The following is a 19,349-nucleotide window of genomic DNA, read 5'->3' as shown; positions in this document are numbered from 1 at the left end:
CATTTAGCTGAAGTAATTTTATAATCCTTTTGTAAATTGAATTAGTACTGTTAAGGCTTCCGGAACGTGTAGTAGTTCAGTGGTCACGGAAATTATCATATCAGTCCATTTCCCCGAGCGGAATCGATTCCAAGCCTTAGAGTCGATTCTCGATTCCCAATGCCTCGGAATCGAAGAATCGATTCTTTTTGGAATCGATTCCCAGCCCTACTTACAGCACCTTTAAAACTGCACAAAACAAAAAGTTACCAAACGTTACAACAAAATATACAATAAAAGCGATGTAAATAAACTTGCAAACAGTGAAAACATGTAAGCTCATTAATTATTCAAGCCCAGTGCATGCTGGGGACACCAGATTCAAAAAGTGACGTGATCCAGTGAAAGTTACTCAAATTAGCATAGAAATATGACAATGTTTTCTACTTTAGGATTAATAGATGATGACACATTGTAAAAAGAGCAAACAATCATGAATAATATTTACTTATAAGCTAGAACATTAATTTGTACGTTTGAATGTAGAATTTACTTAATATTTTCAAGTTCATGGTTATACTAACTTATTCTGTGTAGAAAGTAGGCTACTTAATCTTTTATGATATATTTACTTTACCACAAAATTATTTTTTTCAGTGATGATACATTATTTAAATGGTAAAATACTTATAAATTATAGTTATAATTGTTAATCGTGGTAGTTTATTGTACTGAATTTAATTTATGGTCCTAATTAATGTATTTATGGTGATTTTAATGTAAACAAAATGTTTTAATTTCATTGTAGTAAAGAGAATTTGTGAGAGAAATGTGTCATGAAAAATGCAATGTTACAAAGCAAAACAAACAAACAAACAAAACAACAACAAAAAATCTTATTAGTCTTAAAATAGGTTTTGTTTTCTTTATGCAAAATATAATTTAAGTTTAAGTGTTAAATAGGACCTGGATGTTTCTTTATTTCACCCTAATGTCCAGTAAGCTGCACACTGCACACACTGTTGAGGAAATCTTTGGGATATTTGGGATATAAATTGTGAGTACTGTAACAAGTGAAACATGCTGTATGCAGTGCAGACAAGGTCTGGATTAGACATGTTTTGTAGAGCAGACTGCTTTCTGTGGGTTAAATCAGAATACTGTTCGGCTGTGGCCCTGAGAACAAATACACAGTTAAACTCCAAAGGAGTTGTTTCTCTTGCCTTATCTGACATCAGAGATCAGAATTTAGTTGTTTTAATAAATTCCATACAGAAATTATTAGTCAGTTATTTTCTGCAGGGTTCAGTCTGAGCTCTGAAGCAATGGAGGAAAGAACGTAAAACCCATGAGTGCTCTAAAAATGAACACACTCCTGTGTTTATCTGTGTCAGGTTTCAATCTCTTAGGAAAACCTGAAAATTATAGTAAAACCTGGAATGGACAGGACAGTAAAGCCTAAACTTCTCTTTAAAGGAACTTCTGTAAATATTTTTTTTATTTCACATGGAAACACGTGGGGTTTTGGGTAATCTATATATTTTCTATGCAACAAGACTAGTTGATTTTGTATGTTTTTGTATGTTTTTGTCTCAAGCTACAGTAACAGTTTTTTTTTTTTTTTTTTTTTTTTTTTTGTGCAGAATTTCCTCACTGTAAAAATTGACTGTAATTTTAACAGTAAAAGAATGTTTAAAATGCTACAGAAAATAACCTTTAATTGTAAACGGGTAATTAACATATACGGTAAAATATTGTAAAAACATTATGTTTTTTAGATGTAAAAGTATAATTTTACCATTTACTTAACTGTTAAAATGTATATTATGTTTAACAAGAGAATAGTACTTTTTACAGTAAACTATTGTTAAAATTACAGTGAAAAACAATAATCGGGTGTTCCCAGAATTCTCTGCATGCTCCATCACATTTCATTACATTTTATGGGAATAGTTATGTTTCTTCTTATTTTTCATATCAGTTATGTGTATGATTATGACAAGGATCAGTTTGGAAACTTGATTAAAAATATTCTCCACCATTAAAAATAAGACCTCAGGCTAGACTTGCCTGCATGTCTTACGAAAATATGTAGGAGATTTTGCAACGCTGGGACTTCTGCCCGCATTCTCCACCAATATATGTAGGATTATGACAAATGATCAGTTTAGAAATCTAATATAAAATATTCTCCACCATTAAATGTAAGACCTCAGGCTGGACTTGCCTGCATGCCTTTTAAAATATGTAGGGGATTTAGCAATGCAGAAACTTCTGTCTGCGTTATTCACCCTTATATGTAATGCAAGGAATTTAGCTCAAGAAGGAAATTATTTGTAACAGAGGAAAGTGAATTTGTTGAGTATAGACCTTGCCTTGAACCCCGCAATACTTCATTTAATATGCCTGTTATGTTTCTTCTTATTTTATTTATATCAGTTATGTTCGTTGGGGTGTTCTGTGTTATATTTTATGTTGTTCAGTTAATGTTTATTGCATTATTTTAGTGTCACATGTGCAACGCTGATGGTGTTTTTTGTTTGTATGTGTGACACTCTGCACATGTTTAATGGTCATTGCTCCTGGATTGTCCACTCTTGATAAACTTCATGTCATCATGTGCCCTTCTGTAGTCACTATGGTGATTAACCATTTTAAACTGAAAAGCAGATTTATATAGTTCCAGAAGGTTAATGTATCAAGTTTACATCATCAACTCAAAAAACATACAGAAAAAGCAGAAGAGAAAAGGTGATGCCCAGTAAGTTTTACAGAGCTTTGTATTGTGTATCTTTTCCAGTCATTAACAATTAACATTTCTTATTAAAAGGAATTGTTATGCAAGTTCTTTTTAAATCATATTTAGAGCAATAACAGATCTTGTAATCTATAGCTATAGCACACTAAATTGTTCTGGCGGAAGACATGGAATGTTCTTGTAGAGATTAAAAAGTGATATGGCTGAAATAGTCTGACAGAGTAAATGCTGAGAAATAGGAGTAAAACATATAAAGATAAAATTGGGTTGAGTCACTGCTGTGGATGTGACTTTTTACCACTCAGCTGTTTAAATTTTACAAACACAGTAAAACAATATTCATTTTGCAATCAGAGACATGTCAGTGATTACAGCAGGTTATCGTATAAGTTTGCTTCACAAAACCTAATCCTATTTCTAAAACATTATCTAAGAATGTTGACTGTGAAAGGTGTGTCTGCAAAGATATCATAATAATAAAAAGGTTTAAATAATTTCATGCTCAGTAAACATTCATATATATAGGCTACAAAGCCTGTAAAGGCGGGCGTACACGGTGGGATTTTCAGCTGTCGTGTGAGCTCCCAATCTTTATCACTCTGACAGAAAAAATTCTAACATTTCCGTCATGGTCTATTTTTATTCATCATACTTGCATTCGTTTCAGTTCTAGGGCAACATTTAGAGGGTGTTATAATTGTATATAGACAATAGTGGATATGTGAGAGATATTTTTCAACTCCCCAAGCGCAATATATATATATATATATATATATATATATATATATATATATATATATATATATATATATATATATATATACGTACATATATTTCTGTTCTCAGAAATGTAATCTTTGTTTCCAATTTGGTTTAATACATTTTTTTAAAACCTTTATAGGATTTTCTACAAAACAAATTTAAACTTTAAAATTGTCATGTGGTGAACCATCAAGTAAAATGTATTATAATACTTGCACCTTGAATACATGAGAGTATAAACAACTTAATCATTAATTTCTAAAAGTTTTCAAACACATTTTCCAAGATATATATATATATAATGAATTTTTGAGTCAAAATTATCAAGAAGTTTTCTCAGGATTACACCACATGACTTTTTGCCTTTTTCACCCAAATTCACGAAATTTGCCTTTTGGGGGGGGGGGATTTTTCCCCTTTTTCACCCAATTTAGAATGCCCAATTCCCAATGTGCTTTTAAGTCCTCTTGGTCGTGTAGTCATTCACCTCAATCCGGGTGATGGAGGACGAATCCCAGTTGCCTCCACGTCTGAGACCGCCAACCCGCGCATCTTATCACGTGGCCTGTTGAGTGCATTGCCACGGAGACATAGGGCGTGTGGAGGCTTAACGGCATCCACCGCAGCATCCACGCTCAACTCACCATGCGCCCCACTGAGAACGAACCACATTATAGCGACCACGAGGAGGTTACCCCATGTGACTCTACTCTCCCTAGCAACCAGGCCAATTTGGTTGCTTAGGAAGCCTGGCTGGAATCACTTAGCACGCCCTGGGATTCGAGCTAGCGAACTCCAGGGGTGATAGTCAGCGTATTTTACCACTGAGTTACCCAGGCCCCCAAAATGTGCCTTTTGATAAAAATGTCAAAATAAATATCAGATTTTTTTTTTTAATTTACACTCACACTGTAAAAAGTATTATGTGATAACTACTTAAAAAAAGTATGATAACAATATTACACGTAATATTTTTAAGAACTTTTCAATCCTTGTTTTTTAAAATGAAATTTCCTTAAATAAATCATGTGAAATCGTCCAAATTAGTTAGTAATTAAGCATTGTTTTTTTTTTTTAATGGAATTTCCTTAAAAAAATCATGTGAAGTCATCCAAATTAATTAGTAATTAAGCCTTGTTTTTTTTTTTTTTTTTTTTTTTTTTTTTATGAAATCACATTAATTAAATCTAACATGCTTTATTCTTCTAATGATATTAAGCTAATTTAGTCATTTTTATAAGCTTACAAATTATAAAAGTGCCATTTTACCACCTTAAAACACTTTACATTATGCATTTTTTTTAACGCTTTATCATTTATATTTTAAAGCGTTAAAATAGGTCCTTACAATGCAAGTGATAGGTGAACAAAACTTTGAGGATTTTAAAAGCACAAAGACAGCCTAAAATGAATCCATATAACTCTAGTAGTTTAATTCATGTCTTAAGTAATCCAATGAGTCTGGGGTGAGAAAATACCAAACTATAACTCATTTTTATATGAATTATGACATCAGCAGTCTCCTTGGCGATCATGAGCAAGGAGTTTTATTTTAGTCTGTTCTTTCCCAAAACTGATTAGATAGCTTCAAAAGTATTTTTCAATGAATTTATCATATTTAAAAGGTATTAAAATACTAGAGTGTAATTTTCAAATGTTTTAATGGATTTAACCACCAGAGTCTTATGGATTACCTTAATGATGTTTTTGTGCTTTGAGCCTTGCATGATTTACTTGCATTGTATGGCCCTACAGAGGTGAGATCTGTGATTTGTATGTGTTCTGCAGAATAAAGTAAGTCATACACATCTGGGAAGGCACACGTGTGAGTAAATTATGAGAGAATTTTCATTTTTGGGGGAACTATTCCTTTAGGCTATAAAACATATCCTAAAAGAACTTTTCAAAAAGAACACATCCATGATATAAAGCTGCTAGACATTAAAAACAAGGTAAAATCTCAAAGCTTTAAATGTTTTCCAAAAACAAAAATGCCAACCCGATCTCATGAAAATTCGTACATAATTTACGAGTTGGCTATTTCCTATGGTCTCGAACGATGTTGTTTGCATAAACTCGTACGACTTCATCACGTGCAAATTCCAGGATGTCTAATGCGGAAGCGCGAGTTCCGCACACAAGGCATTTAGGACATGCTTATTAAAATTATGCCCTTACCCAAACCCCTTATCTAAACTTAGCCAATCAGTAGAGAGTGTAAACATGATAGGAAGCTGTTGTATGACAGAAAAAAGTGTCACGTGTTAGATGGAAATGATGTCCAGCGACGTCATTGGCTGTAGTGAAAGTCGTAGGAATTCAAATGAGTGCAGTCGCACGATATCAAACGAATTAGCCAAATTTAGAAAAGTTCGATGAATCCTGACAATTTCGCCATGAGAGTGTGTTGAAAATGCCATACATGACACTTGGCTAACTGGACTGGACTATACCCACACTTGCTGTTAAAATAACATTCTCCAAGAACATGTCTCTAAACAGAATTGTTTTTGTGGAAAAAAAAAAACTATTCTGGAATAAAACTTGGTAAACAACTTGTCTTGCAAAACCAATGACAGTGATACTTGCTATAAGCTTGTATTAATGTTGAACTTTAAGAACAAATCCCTCTATTCAGTGCATTCTGGACCAAAACCTGGTCCAGAAAAACAAAGAAAAGGCTTTGCTTGCAAAACACTATAAAATAAGTTTGTTTTTAAGTGCTTGCATTTTGGTGGATAACTTGCATACATCCAGTTCTAATAAGATCTTCTGAAAGGCCTCAAATGTATACCTCAGTTGTTTGGGATAGCTGAGGTTAAGGGCATATGTGAGTCCCAGAAGAATCGCACAGGCTTTAGCCATATTTTCCAACCCAGTCATGACTTGGACCCCCTCCAAAATGATGCTGAAGTCCTTCTGCTCACCCCTTGTGCTGACAGTAATTTTCATTAAGTTCTGCAAGAGATCTTGCTGAACATCTAGAGCACTATAGAACACAAACACACAAGTGTTTCTAGCATGTCAGCATTTTAAAAAGTGTTGCATGTATTTTTTTCTGTTAAAATACTTGTATCTCATTTTAATATTCTGAGACAACTATTAGTAAACCATATGTTGTCTGATTTCTCTGAAAAGTGTAAACATTGTGACTCTTTGACTGCATTCATAAAATCCATTCTGACTTGCTTTCTGCAATGCAACTCTTGAGGGGGTGCACAAAATTCATCAGATAAAGTTTTGTTAAAAGTTACCAGGCTGTAACAATGAACACTAGTCAAAACTATTACTAGTGTATTGTACCTATCACATCCTTTTGTGTTTCACAGAGAGAAACTCGTCCCGGTTTAGAAAGACATGAAGCTGAGTATTTTTTTTTTTTTAAATAGACAAAAGTACTAATACATTTTGTGTGTGTGTGTGTGTGTGTGTGTGTCTGTGTGTGTGTGTGGAAAACATCATACATTTTCATAATAGTTTCAGGTACTTGCATCGTGCTTTTAGAAGAGATCATTCTCCTCCTCACCAAAGTAATTTATCAAGCAACAGGGTCCTGAAAATACATTTATTTATATGTACACATTTTTTATTTTTTTATATTTATTTGGAAATTTATTTTTAATTTAGGCGGTTTTTCTCTTCCATAAAGCTTAACCAACTGCCTTTTCATTTTATAGTCTTAAACAACCACTTTAGACCAGGGGATTTCAATCCTGCTCCTGGAGACCCACAGCTCTGCATATTTTGTAAGTCCCCCTTATCTGACACCCAGATCAGGTCATGGAGTGATGATTTCAATCAGGTGTGTTAAATAAGGGTTAAAAATGTGCAGAGTTGTGTGTCTCCAAGAACATGTTTGAAAAATACTGGTTTAAAGTTTACGGACTACCTTTACCTGTTTTTTTCCTCAGGGCATATTATAGAAAATAAGACTCTAATCTTTATCGGTGCGGGAACGCATGGCCCATAAAAAGCTTGGTAAAAATACTGGGCTGACAGACAGCAGCATTGAGGGGGAAAGATCAGCACCACTGATTATGAGACTGCAGGCATTAATGTTTCTCTCATTATATGTTGCAAGTTGCTCATGATAAAAAAGCACAGCAAATGAAGTTCTGTAACACCATCGGGATGGACACTGCCCGTAAAATCGGGACTGGCCCGGTTTTATCGGGACATCCGGTCACCCTAGCGTAACTTGAACAAAGTTCTCAATGTACAAGAACTGAGATAAAGCACACAGTGACAATTTGTTTAGTCTGATCACGTTGGTTTTCAAACCGTTTTTGAAGCACATCTTGAATTGTCTTTTTTTTTTTTTCGGGTTACAGTTAACATGGCATAACCATATGTGCCGTCTCCGCGCGAATGGGTGAAGAAAAGAGGTATCATAAACGATCATTTAGATATCTCACTTATTTTACACACCTGATTCAACTAGCTCATCAGGACAGGCTTCGAAATAAACTGGGAATATAAAATAAGGGTGCCAGGCAAAATATGTGATGTGGCGCTCCAGAACTGGATTTAACACACCTGGTCAACATTTAACAAGAAAATTAAGAAATAAATGGAAATTACAAATTATTAAGGCTTATCTTTTAGCGTGTACACATGTCGACCAGTCTGCCAAAAAGTCGTCAAATTAGCAGTTGTGCACTTTCAAATGATTTGGTGTCCATATATTAAACCACAACATTGTACAAATTTTCCCAAAATAATTAGGTAGTATTCTTTTTTAATTTTATTAGTTGAATTGGTGTCCATGAATTAAACCACAAAACTGCACAAATTTCCCCAAAATAAAGTAGTTGTCTTCTCTCTTAAATGTAGTAGTTAAATGTACCCAACATTTTTTATACATTGCAAGGTCATCATTTCAAATATAAAATATCCATAATATTTATACATTCATGTTAATTTTTTTAATCAGCTTTACTTGAAACATGAATCACTTTTTACAGTGCAGTCTTGAGGGTCTAAAGGTGTCCGCTCTGTTTTATGGTTTTTATGGTCAACATAAACCTACATGTTGGTTACGCCCGATTACTTTTATTTGTTGGACAAAAGCGTTTTTAAATATTTTAAAACACAATTGTTTCACTGCTTTTTTTTTTTTTTTTTCAAGAAATAACAATAAAATATTATTCTGCACTAGTCATACCAAAATAAATTTTTATTTTATTTTATTTTTTTTTTTTTTTCAGGAATTTGACTTTTTAATGAGACTTTGACTTTACTGTCTCTGGACACCACATGACCTTTTTTATTTTAAGCCCCAGAAAAAATATCAATATGTTACAATTTCAGAAATTGAAAATATGCTCATCATAGAAGTATTCAATTAAATGGTTTGCTTGAATTGCATTTTTTATGCATTTTTAATTGAATTGATCTGGACAAATACAGGCCATCTCAATAAATTAGAATGTCGTGGAAAAGTTCATTTATTTCAGTAATTCAACTCAAATTGTGAAACTCGTGTATTAAATAAATTCAATGCACACAGACTGAAGTAGTTTAAGTCTTTGGTTCTTTTAATTGTGATGATTTTAGCTCACATTTAACAAAAACCCACCAATTCACTATCTCAAAAAATTAGAATATGGTGACATGCCAATCAGCTAATCAACTCAAAACACCTGCAAAGGTTTCCTGAGCCTTCAAAATGGTCTCTCAGTTTGGTTCACTAGGCTACACAATCATGGGGAAGACTGCTGATCTGACAGTTGTCCAGAAGACAATCATTGACACCCTTCACAAGGAGGGTAAGCCACAAACATTCATTACCAAAGAAGCTGGCTGTTCACAGAGTGCTGTATCCAAGCATGTTAACAGAAAGTTGAGTGGAAGGAAAAAGTGTGGAAGAAAAAGATGCACAACCAACCGAGAGAACCGCAGCCTTATGATTGTCAAGCAAAATCGATTCAAGAATTTGGGTGAACTTCACAAGGAATGGACTGAGGCTGGGGTCAAGGCATCAAGAGCCACCATACACAGACATGTCAAGGAATTTGGCTACAGTTGTCGTATTCCTCTTGTTAAGCCACTCCTGAACCACAGACAACGTCAGAGGCGTCTTACCTGGGCTAAGGAGAAGAAGAACTGGACTGTTGCCCAGTGTTTCAAAGTCCTCTTTTCAGATGAGAGCAAGTTTTGTATTTCATTTGGAAACCAAGGTCCTAGAGTCTGGAGGAAGGGTGGAGAAGCTCATAGCCCAAGTTGCTTGAAGTCCAGTGTTAAGTTTCCACAGTCTGTGATGATTTGGGGTGCAATGTCATCTGCTGGTGTTGGTCCATTGTGTTTTTTGAAAACCAAAGTCACTGCACCCGTTTACCAAGAAATTTTGGAGCACTTCATGCTTCCTTCTGCTGACCAGCTTTTTAAAGATGCTGATTTCATTTTCCAGCAGGATTTGGCACCTGCCCACACTGCCAAAAGCACCAAAAGTTGGTTAAATGACCAAGGGTGTTGGTGTGCTTGACTGGCCAGCAAACTCACCAGACCTGAACCCCATAGAGAATCTATGGGGTACTGTCAAGAGGAAAATGAGAAACAAGAGACCAAAAAATGCAGATGAGCTGAAGGCCACTGTCAAAGAAACCTGGGCTTCCATGCCACCTCAGCAGTGCCACAAACTGATCACCTCCATGCCACGCCGAATTGAGGCAGTAATTAAAGCAAAAGGAGCCCCTACCAAGTATTGAGTACATATACAGTAAATGAACATACGTTCCAGAAGGCCAACAATTCACTAAAAATGTTTTTTTTATTGGTCTTATGATGTATTCTAATTTTTTGAGATAGTGAATTGGTGGGTTTTTGTTAAATGTGAGCCAAAATCATCACAGTTAAAAGAACCAAAGACTTAAACTACTTCAGTCTGTGTGCATTGAATTTATTTAATACACGAGTTTCACAATTTTAGTTGAATTACTGAAATAAATGAACTTTTCCACGACATTCTAATTTATTGAGATGCACCTGTATTAGCATCAACCCTTAGAACACATGGACATAACATGCACCTGTTACCCTCCGTTATTGTATTTTATGATGAATCTTGTGAAAAGAAGAAATATATATATATATAGCGTTTTATAGGCGAAACCCTGAAAATTGTTTGAAATAAAAACATGCACATTTTTAACTGTACACTCGTCATAGCAATATCTTACATTCTGTTCTCTTCTTTTTAATGAAAGGCTAAATAATTCCTTGATCTGTTCTCTTGGCCATTTTTGAAAGTCCGCGAAACTTTTGAAATCGTGTATTACCTTCAGTGGCGTAAGTTTCAAGTGAACACTAGGAAGGACAAATCAACCCATGCTAAACTCCGACATGTTTGCCAGTGTTTTCCGACAACCAGCGTCTTTTCACAGTGGAGAGAGAGCTCGCGCGCTCAAGGTTGCCAGATTGCGGGGCGTCGCCCTCCCAGAATATATCAAAACTGTACAAGTATCAAGATCTAATTGGGGGATTTCATCTATACAAATCTGGCAACCTCACATGTAGAAATAAAATCTGACCAGCTAATCGCCCTTATTTAAAGTCTGCTATTTTTCAAATGTAGAAAATGCAGGATTTTACTTGCATGATTAGTTCTAAGTAATATATAAAACAGTTGATCTAAAGGGAATGGTAAGGGGGTAATGGTGGTTTTACAAGGGGGATACTTTTTTATATTTCTTGCAACAAGGGGGATGCCATCCCCTTTCATCCCCCCTCAGCTCGAGCCCTGCGTATATGGCCGCCAGAACAACGACTAGGCTTTTGACCCGGAACTTTTTGAATCTACTAGCGATGCCGCAGCACCGGTGAGTGAATTGTGTGTGTTTTTAATAAGCGGGAGGCGGGAGAGCAACCGATGGCACAGGCAAGACAGACAGTCCGACTAATCTGATCCACCAATCAGAACGACCATTTCAGACGCGATTGGATATTGGTAACCAATCATATTTTCCGTTTCAGTAAGGGGCGGGATATTTCCAGCGTCTAATGCTGAAGCACAAGCAGCCCTGGAGTAACTATGATTTGCGCTGTAAATTTCCCTGCTAAACGTAAATATATAAATATACATTTAAATTTAACTTAGACCTATGCAATTAAACTTTGTGAAAATACTGCACGTTATTGCACCCATGCTAGTTTTTGATGCTCTTCGCAGATGCTGGACAACTGTGTCTCGTAATTATATCAAATGGCTTTTTTTTTCTTTTTTTTTTAATTTTTAATTTTTATTTATTTATTTTTATTTTTTGCTGTTTTACTGTTTACCTCGTCATAGAATATATCTTCAAGCGAAAGGATGGCATTTTATGAAGTTGCATATAAAATAATGTTTTGATGAAAATGTTTGTACTTAATAGTATAATTATGCAGTAGCCATTTTTATTAAAGCATAACGGCACTAGGCGCATATTATAGGTATGTTATACATATTTTAATATAGTCATGGCTTGAAGGATCTGCCACGTGATGTGCCCCACAAAGCCCTTTAAGCATGACTATATTCACTATATCAACCCCTCATACTTTATTGAATAAATACAATATATCTGAAACATAGGCTGTAATGTTTAACAGTCTAACATAATTTTTTATGATGGCTACAAAAGTTCAAGGTTTGTATAAAGTAAATAATGAATACAACCCCATATATAAATAGATGTTTTGATTACATAATGCATAAGGGTGTGGAAAAAACGTGGTAAAGGAACAAACTATCTACCAGCTGGTCATACCAAAAAAAAAAAAAAAAAAAGTATACTGTATACACCTAAAATTTAATTTCTAATTTCTTGTAGTTTCTTGGTAAAATAGATAGTTCACCCAATAATGAAAATTCTCTCATCATTTACTCACCCTCATGCCATCCCAGATGTGTATGACTTTCTTTCTTCTACTGAACACGAACGAAGATTTTTAGATTATCTCAGATCTGTAGGTCCATACAATGCAAGTGAATGGTGGCCAGATCTTTGAAGATCCAAAAAGCACATAAATGAAGCATAAAAGTAATCCATATGACTCCAGTGCTTAAATCCATGTCATTAGATGCAATATGATAGGTGTGGGTAAGAAACAGAACAATATTTAAGTCCTTTTTAACTATAAATCTCCACTTTCACATTCTTCTTCTTTTGTTTTTGGCGATTCACACTCTTTGTGCATACCGCCACCTACTGAGCAGGGAGGAGAATTTATAATAAAAAAGGACTTAAATATTGATCTGTTTCTTACGGAGCCCCTTAGAGGACAGGTTGGGATTTTTTTTTCTGAAATAGGTTTGCGTTCCCTCGCAATAGTTTGTGTTCCTCCGCAATAAGTTTTGCGTGCCCTTGCAAAAGGTTTGCATTCCCTCACAATAAATTAACCATATTTTACTACAGTACCCATATTTTAACCATGATATTTGATTAATATATTTTAACCATGATAGTTAAACCATAGTGATAATACAGGAAAATTAATATTATAGTAATTATATTAATATGGTTGTTATGGTTTTACTATACAAATACCATAGTTTAACTATAAGGGTTTAATCTGTAGACTGTAGTAGCCATAGTTTTTGGCTGAAATCATTTTTCTATAGTAATATTGTAGTAACCATGAATGTTGTAGGCTAACCATGTTTTGAACCATGGTCTTAACACAGTATACTATATCCATATAGTAACCATGGTTTTACTATAGCTTAACCATGGTAATTCTTGTGGTTACTATTGTTTTACCACAAATATTTGTAGTAAAACCATAATAACCACAAAATTATGAATTTATTACTATAGTTTTCATTTTCCTCTATTATTACTATGGTTTTACTACAAATATCAAGGTTAATATATAGTTACTATAGTAAAACCATGGTAAATTTATTGCGATGGAACGCAAAACTATTCCGAGTGCACGCAAACCTTATTGCAAGGGAACCTACAAGTCCTGATCACCATTCACTTGCATTGTATGGACCTACAGAGTTGAAATATTCTTCTAAAAATCTTTGTTTGTGTTCAGCAGAAGAAAGAAAGCCTTAAACACATCTGAAATGGCATGAGGGTGAGTAAATAATGAGATAATTTTCATTTTTGGGTGAACTGTCCATTTAATTGTTTCAATCAGGTAGACATATATCTTTGAATTAACAATTGCAGGGTAGCCTACCACTTTTTCAGTGTATTAGCAGAATATAAATAATTAAAAACCACTGCCACTAAAGGCTGTTTGAGATTAGCAATTCACATCCAGAAAGTTTGTTTACTTTACTTTTGAATGTTGTCCATTCACAGTGTTGTCATGGATACTAAATTTTCAGGTGCACAAGTCAGTGGTGTAGCAACTAGTAAGTGGTTAAAGATCTGGGCTAGTAACCGAAAGGTTTCAGGTTGAAAATCCACAAGGGCCGATCCCTGAACTATCTCAACTGTGCCGTTAGACGCTTAAGTCCATGTTTTTATTCATTGAAACTGTCCCAATAATAAGTGTATTGTAAGTCACTTTAAATGCAGTAGCCTATGTGATATCGCAACAGACACTGTCCTGCTCACTCTACCTAGAAGCAGCATTGAAGTTTGCAGAAAAAAAGCATTTCACTGCCATTCCATTGAGCATGTGACAAAAATGCTTAAAATTGACAAGACAAACAGTCAGCACTTTAAAAGTATCTTCTTGTCTGCAGATTTAGAGAGGACAGACCATGCACAAACCATAAAACCTGTCTTTTAAATATGTTACAGTTAAAAATTTGCAGCACATTTACTCCTTGGCAAACAATTCTACATTTACAGATGTCCAATTACACGTGAGAGATGAGCATGATAAAACAATAAACACTCTGATCTCATAAAAACATTTCACTTGACAATAACAATCTCAAGAAACAAACACAAGAATCATTCATATATATTTTGACCTTATTTCAATGTTTTCAGTTAAAATGCATTTTCCAACTCACAAAGCTTTTGCTTGTCCAAACTTAAAGCTCGTGAGAAAACTTAAAAACATATTTTAGTGACTGATAAGGGATTTCATTGACCCAGCTTTAGTCATCCAAATAAGCTACCAAATACCTTTATGACTCCAATACATTGAACTTTGTCCTACAGCATAGTCAGGTTTGCTATATTAGTTCTGTACAAATTGGATGTGAGTCAATCCATAATCCATTAACATTTTAACAGGACTTTCTGGACATTTAGGATTCCTCTAGTATTCCGTTTGAGGTGTTCAAGGGATTTGAGACCTGCAAAAATGATAAGTCGAAATACTAAAAATGTACTTGTGGTTTCTTTTGGATTTTTGCTCTTATTCACAGCATATGGAGGACTGCAAAGTTTACAGGTAACAAATATAAATATCGCCAATCACAGATTGTGTTGCGGTATTGTAACATTTGAACTGGATAAAAGGGTTGGCTTTTGCCACCAGATACAGGATAACATGATATTTTAGAAACTCTCAACCATGTTATGTTGCATCTTTGTTGCACAAATGAGCGCATTATTGGTATCGATTTGTATGTGTATTTAGTTAATGTCTTTGCCATGGATATTTAAAGGAATATTTCAGGTTTAAGTTATGCTGTACTGACACCATTTGTGGAATAATTTTGATTACCACAGAAATGAATTTCAACTTGTCCCAATGGAACTTGTTACAATGGAAGTGAATGGGGCCAATCTGTAAATGTTGAAATACTGCCTGTTTCAAATGTATAGCCACAAGATGTGAACAATATGCATGTTAACATGATTTTAGTGCATAAAATCGCTTACTAATCTTTTCTGTGTAATGTTACATCCAATTTTACAACTTCGTTGCCATGAGGACATATCACAGCAAACCCTAAAACATTAAAACAACGATTTAAACAACTTTTCATCTCAAATAATACACAACTTGTACCAGAAGAATTCATGTGTGCTTTTACAAAATTATAAGCTTCACATTTCTGTATTTAAAACTGAAAAAAAAAAATGGCACCATTCACTTCCATCATAAGTGTCTGACTGTAACCTTGATTTTTTGTATTTCTTTTTTTTTGTGTGTTAATCAACATCATGTTGACATTATTTAACTTGTATTGAACCTGGAGTATTCCTTTGAGAAAAACTTGTATATTACAGAGCAGTCTGAATGCAGAGGAAGGAATGGGTGTTATATCTCTCAGTGTCATCTATGGAGCCATCATTCTATCCTCGATGTTTCTGCCTCCCATAATGATAAAAAATCTGGGCTGTAAATGGACCATCGTTATTTCCATGGGTTGTTATGTGGCATATTCTTTTGGAAACCTATCGCCAGGCTGGTGCGTACATATCTTTGCACTTTGCATTGATGATTTGTTCATCAACAATACTTGCACAGATACTGAGAAAGCTAAAAACACATTATCACTGATAATATTGTGCAAATGGGAGAGAAAATGTGTCCAAATCCCAAGCCTTGAAGAAATAATTAAGCTACATTACTTAAAAAAACCAAAAACGTCACCACCTCGCTATACTGCGGAATGTAGTTAAATGTATACCTTCATTATTTGTAGCGATGATTCTGTCAATGTACTTTTTTTGTTTGGTTTTACAAGCAGAGGGATTAGTCAAAAGTAGCTTTGCTCCTAATTTAACCAGAAACATTTGTTTAATAAAAACACTCAATTTCTCATGTCTTAGAGGGGTACTTCACACAAAAATGAAAACTCTCAAATTTTACTCACCATCATGTTGTTCCTAACCTGTGTACATTTCTTTCTTTCTTGGAACACAAATGGAGATGTTAGGCAGAATGTTTCTCAGTCACCATTTACTGCCATTGTATAGATTAAAAAAAAAAATTAAAAAAAAAATACAATGAATGTGAATGGTGACTGAGACTGAACATTCTGCTTAACATCTTTTGTGTTCTACGAAGGAAAGTCATATAGGTTTGGAACAACCTGAGGGTGAGAAACGATGACATAATTTTCATTTTTGGGTGAACTATTCCTTTAATACAAAGTTCAGGGATTTGATTTGGATTCTGTCAGAGTTAGTAGGATATCTACAGTGCATTTCAGCATTTTGTCCTAAATATTTTCTTCCCAGGGCAAGTCTGATGTCCACCTCTGCCATTCTGGGTTTGGGAGGTTCACCACTTTGGTCTGCAAAATGCGCTTATCTCACAATAAGTGGAAACATACAAGGCCAAAAAGACAACAAGAAAAGCCAGGACATCATAAACCAGTACTTTGGTCTCTTCTTCTTCATTTTCCAGTCTTCCGCAGTGTGGGGCAACCTCATGTCATCCCTAATATTTAGACAGGACTCGAACATAGGTAGATCTGAATTTTATACACTGCTGTAAACGACTAATCTCTGTTTTAAATGCATTGAACATTTATTTGTGTTTATAGTCGAAATTCCAGAGGAGAACTTGCAGTACTGTGGAGCAGGGTTGTGCATTGAGAATTTTACCACCACTGGAAACACAACCCGTCCAGCAAAACGCCTAGTGGACACACTGCTAGGCTGCTACATTGGTAGGCAACAATTATTTATATTTGTGGCCAGACTTGCTCATTATATGTAGTGAATAATGAATGTAAGTATCTCAATCTCTTCCAAAGTTTATCTTGAGATTAAGAAGAGGCTTTTTCTTTGACATTATAAAAGAAATAATTTACAAAATGTATAGTTTTACTATTTGGACAGAATTAGTTTTCCAAACGACGTTTGAGTTACCATTATAAACAGTACATGGGACGTCTATGATTTTATGTACTTATTCAGACGAGATTGGGATCAAAGATGGGAGTGTCTACAGTATTTTCTTTATGTGTTCATTATGTAAGGTCATGTACTGTGGACTCATGCATCACAAAACCTACTGAAAAAATAAGACTTGTATATGTAATACTTTAACATTATGCATATAATAAAGAGAATGAATTAAGGTGAGATCATACCTGATGTTGCTAAAGTGGCCGTTCTGAGTGGTCCATGGTCAGACACTCTTTATTGATGTAACTTTCTTTTTAAATAGGAAACTGCTCTGAAAATGCTGGCAGTACTTAAACCACTAACTGTTATTCTGCCTGGAAAATGGCAACAAGGTCTGTGAAAAGGGTCCATTACTTAGGGTCAGGGGTTTTTTCTTCATCCCAAACCCAAGTATTAAACTTCTGCATCTTACTGCTACAGACAGAAATATATGGTATTACTTTTCTAGGTGATTTTCTTAAATGGGTGAAAAATACCATAGACGGGTTGAAATAGGGACCTGAGACTTAGGAGTAGGCTCTTTTGAGCCATTAAACAACCATGACAAGACCACCCTATCAACCTAAGGACCACCCAGAACACCCTAGCAACTGCATAACAATGCAATAATAACCACTCAGAACAATTTAGCAACCGTAACAATGCTTTGACAAAGAATCAAAACACCCTAGCATTGAGTTTTGCAAGGACCACTCACATTTTCTCATAAATTGTAAAAATAGAGAATCCATTACTCTAAAGGTTCAGTCAAGACTCTCTAACCTATTGTTTTCTGGTTCATGTAGGTGTGGGGCTTCTAGCCATAATATTTGTGGCGGTGTTTCTGGACAACATAGACCGAGATCTGGCCAGAGAATTTCGGAAAAACAAGGGCAACGTATCCTTTTGCAACACCTTTCTGGCCACCTTTAAGCTCCTGAGAAACCCTAAATTGTTGATGCTCATTCCGTTGACCATGTACAGTGGGTTCGAACAAAGCTTTCTTTCTAGTGAATATACAAAGGTACAATAAACAGAAGCTGGGATATGTGAATACCAATTCTTCTTCTGAAGTATGCGCTTAAAGGGATAGTTCACCCAAAAATGAAAATTCTCTCATCATGTACTATCCTTTATGACATCCCAAATGTGTATGACTTTCTGATTGTTCTGCTGAACACAAATAAAGATTTTTAGAAGAATAGTTCAGCTCTGTAGGTCCTCACAATGTAAGTGAATGGTAACCAATGGAATGGAATGGAAGCTCCAAAAGGACATACAGGCAGCATAAAGGTAATCCATAAGACTCCAGTTGTTAAATCTATATCTTCAGAAGCGATATGATAGGTGTGGGTGAGAAACAGATCAATATTTAAGTCATTGTTTTACTATAAATCTCCACATTCACATTCTTCTTGTTTTGTTTTTGACGATTCACATTCTTTGTGCATATTGCCACCTACTGGGCAAGGAGGAGAATTTATAGAAAAAAGCTAAATAAAGCTTTTGGAGCTTCAAATTCTTGGCCACCATTCACTTGCATTGTGAGGACCTACAGAGCTGAAATATTCTTCTAAAAATCTTTGTTTGCGTTCAGCAGAAGAAAGAAAGTCATACACATCTTGGATGGCATGAGGGTGAGTAAAGGATGTGAGAATTTTAATTTTTGGGTGAACTATTCCTTTAAAAGGCATAATAAGCAAATGCTGTCACCGTTTACTCACTCTCATGTCATTAAAAACCTGCATGACTTTTTTTTATCCTGTGGAACACAAAAGGAGAAATTCTGAAGACTGCACTGGTTGCTTATTTAAAAGGCAACAAAAGCTTTCAAGCTTCAAAAAGGACACAGAAGCAAAATAAAAGCATCATAAAAGTGGTCCATGTGACTCAAGCGCTATACCAAGTATTCAACAGTGTGACAGTAGCTCAGCTATGTTCATAATAGTGTAGCTTTTCCAGTAACATGCTACATAGTGTAGAGTAGGGGTGGTGTCACATTACCACATTATATTGCAAGCGCAGCAATGGAGCCAAAGGAGCTCATCTAAACATCCTCTTTCTTTTGTATGTAGTGATGCACTGTAAATTCTAATATCTTCAGTTTACTT

Source organism: Myxocyprinus asiaticus, chromosome 19 (assembly GCF_019703515.2).
Source record: "Myxocyprinus asiaticus isolate MX2 ecotype Aquarium Trade chromosome 19, UBuf_Myxa_2, whole genome shotgun sequence".
Classification (NCBI taxonomy): domain Eukaryota; kingdom Metazoa; phylum Chordata; class Actinopteri; order Cypriniformes; family Catostomidae; genus Myxocyprinus; species Myxocyprinus asiaticus.
Note: the sequence above shows the minus strand (reverse complement) of the source record.